Genomic DNA, 3,743 nt, shown 5'->3' with positions numbered 1-3,743 from the left:
AGTATAGCGGTATAGCGTCTAACGTCATATAGTATTACGTTATAACGTTTAACGTTATATAGTATTACGTTCAAACGTATAACGTTATGTAGGATTATAGTATAACGTATAACGTTATATAGCATAACGTTCTAACGTATAACGTTATGTAGGATTATAGTATAACGTATAACGTTATATAGCATCACGTTATAACGTTTAACGTTATGTAACATTACGTTCAAACGTATAACGTTATGTAGGATTATAGTATAACGTATAACGTTATATAGCATCACGTTATAACGTATAACGTTATGTAGCATCACGTTATAACGTATAACGTTATTTAGGATTATAGTATAACGTATAACGTTATATAGCATTACGTTCTAACGTATAACGTTATGTAGGATGATAGTATAACATATATCGTTATATAGCATCACGTTATAACGTATAACATTATGTAGCATCACGTTATAACGTATAACGTTATGAAGTATGACGTTATAACGTATAACGTCCGACAGTATAGAGGTATAACGTCTAACGTCATATAGTATTACGTTATAACGTTTAACGTTATATTGCATTACGTTCTAACGTATAACGTTATGTAGGATTATAGTATAACGTATAACGTTATGTAGCATCACGTTATAACGTATAACGTTAGGAAGAAATATAGTATAACGTATAACGTTATGAAGTATGAAGTTATAACGTATTACGTCCGACAGTATAGCGGTATAACGTCTAACGTCATATAGTATTACGTTATAACGCTGAACGTTATATTGCATTACGTTCTAACGTATTACGTTATGAAGAATTATAGTATAACGTATAACGTTATGAAATATGACGTTATAACGTATAACGTCCGTCAGTATAGCGGTATAACGTACAACGGTATGTAGCATCACGTTATAACGTATAAGGTTATGAGGAATTATAATATAACGTATAACGTTATGAAGTATGACGTTATAACGTATAGCGTTATGAAGTATGACGTTATAACGTATTACGTCCGACAGTATAGCGGTATAACGTCTAACGTCATATAGTATTACGTTATAACGTTTAACGTTATATTGCATTACGTTCTAACTTATAACGTTATGAAGAATTATAGTATAACGTATAACGTTATGAAATATGACGTTATAACGTATAACGTCCGTCAGTATTGCGGTATAACGTATAACATTATATAGTGTTACTTTCTAAAATATAACGTTATGTAGGATCATAGTACAACGTATAACGTTATATAGCATCACGTTATTACGTATAACGTTATGAAGTATGACGTTACAACGTATAACGTTATCAAGTATGACGTTCTAACGTATAACGTTATGAAGAATTATAGTATAACGTATAACGTTATGTAGCATCACGTTATAATGTATAACGTTATATAGCATCACGATATAACGAATAACGTTATATAGCATCACGTTATTACGTATAACGTTATGAAGTATTATAGTATAACGTATAACGTTATGAAGTATGACGTTACAACGTATAACGTCCGACAGTATAGCGGTATAACGTCTAACGTATTATAGTATTACGTTATAACGTTTTCACGTTATATTGCATTACGTTCTAACGCATAACGTTATGTAGGATTATAGTATAACGTATAACGTTATATAGCATCACGTTATAACGGATAATGTTATGTAGGATTATAGTATAACGTATAACGTTATATAGCATCACGTTATAACGTATAACGTTATGTAGCATCACGTTATAACGTATAACGTTATGAAGAATTATAGTATAACGTATAACGTTATGGAGTATGACGTTATAACGTATAACGTTCGACAGTATAGCGGTATAACGTCTAACGTCATATAGTATTACGTTATAACGTTTAACGTTTTATTGCATTACGTTCTAACGTATAACGTTATGAAGAATTACAGTATAACGTATAACGTTATGAAATATGACGTTATAACGTATGACGTTATGAAGTATGACGTTAGAACGTATAACGTCCGACAGAATAGCTTCATAACCTATAACGATATATAGCATCACGTTATAACGTATAACGTTATGTAGCATCACGTTATAACGTATAACGTTATGAAGAATTATAGTATAACGTATAACGTTATGGAGTATGACGTTATAACGTATAACGTTCGACAGTATAGCGGTATATCGTCTAACGTCATATAGTATTACGTTTTAACGTTTAACGTTATATTGCATTACGTTCTAACGTATAACGTTATGTAGGATTATAGTATAACGTATAACGATATATAGCATCACGTTATAACGTATAACGTTATGTAGCATCACGTTATAACGAATAACGTTATATAGCATCACGTTATTACGTATAACGTTATGAAGTATTATAGTATAACGTATAACGTATAACGTTATGAAGTATGACGTTACAACGTATAACGTTATGAAATATGACGTTATAACGTATAACGTCCGTCAGTATAGCGATATAACTAATAACGTTATATAGCATCACGTTATAACGTATAATGTTATGAAGTATGACGTTATAACGTATAACGCTATGAAATATGACGTTATAACGTATAACGTCCGTCAGTATAGCGGTATAACTAATAACGTTATATAGCTTCACGTTATAACGTATAATGTTATGATGTATGACGTTATAACGTATAACGTTATGTACTATGACGTTATAACGTATAACGTCCGACAGTATAGCGGTATATCTTATATCGTTAGGAAGTATGACGTTATAACGTGTACCGTTATGAAGTATGACGTTATATCGTATAACGTCCGACAGTATAGCGGTATAACGTATAACGTTATATAGCATCACGTTATAACGTATAACGTTATGAAGTATGACCTTATAACGTGTAACGTTATGAAGTATGACGTTAGAACGTATAACATCCGACAGAATAGCTTTATAACCTATAACGATATATAGCATCACGTTATAACGTATAAGGTTATGTAGCATCACGTTATAACGCATAACGTTATGAAGAATTATAGTATAACGTACAACGTTATGGAGTATGACGTTATAACGTATAACGTTCGCCAGTATAGAGGTATAACGTCTAACGTCATATAGTATTACGTTTTAACGTTTAACGTTTTATTGCATTACGTTCTAACGTATAACGTTATGAAGAATTATAGTATAACGTATAACGTTATATAGCATCACGTTATAACGTTTAACGTTATGTAACATTACGTTCTAACGTATAACGTTATGTAGGATTATAGTATAACGTATAACGTTATATAGCATCACGTTATAACGTATAACGTTATGTAGCATCACGTTATAACGTATAACGTTATTTAGGATTATAGTATAACGTATAACGTTATATAGCATTACGTTCTAACGGATAATGTTATGTAGGATTATAGTATAACGTATAACGTTATATAGCATCACGTTATAACGTATAACGTTATGTAGCATCACGTTATAACGTATAACGTTATGAAGAATTATAGTATAACGTATAACGTTATGAAATATGACGTTATAACGTATAACGTTATGAAGTATGACGTTAGAACGTATAACGTCCGACAGAATAGCTTCATAACCTATAACGATATATAGCATCACGTTATAACGTATAACGTTATGTAGCATCACGTTATAACGTATAACGTTATGAAGAATTATAGTATAACGTATAACGTTATGGAGTATGACGTTATAACGTATAACGTTCGACAGTATAGCGGTATAT

The sequence above is a fragment of the Bombus fervidus genome, unplaced genomic scaffold (genome assembly GCF_041682495.2).
Source record: "Bombus fervidus isolate BK054 unplaced genomic scaffold, iyBomFerv1 scaffold0020, whole genome shotgun sequence".
Classification (NCBI taxonomy): Eukaryota; Metazoa; Arthropoda; class Insecta; order Hymenoptera; family Apidae; genus Bombus; species Bombus fervidus.
The sequence above is the reverse complement of the archived record's forward strand: the minus strand, read 5'-3'. Positions refer to the sequence as shown.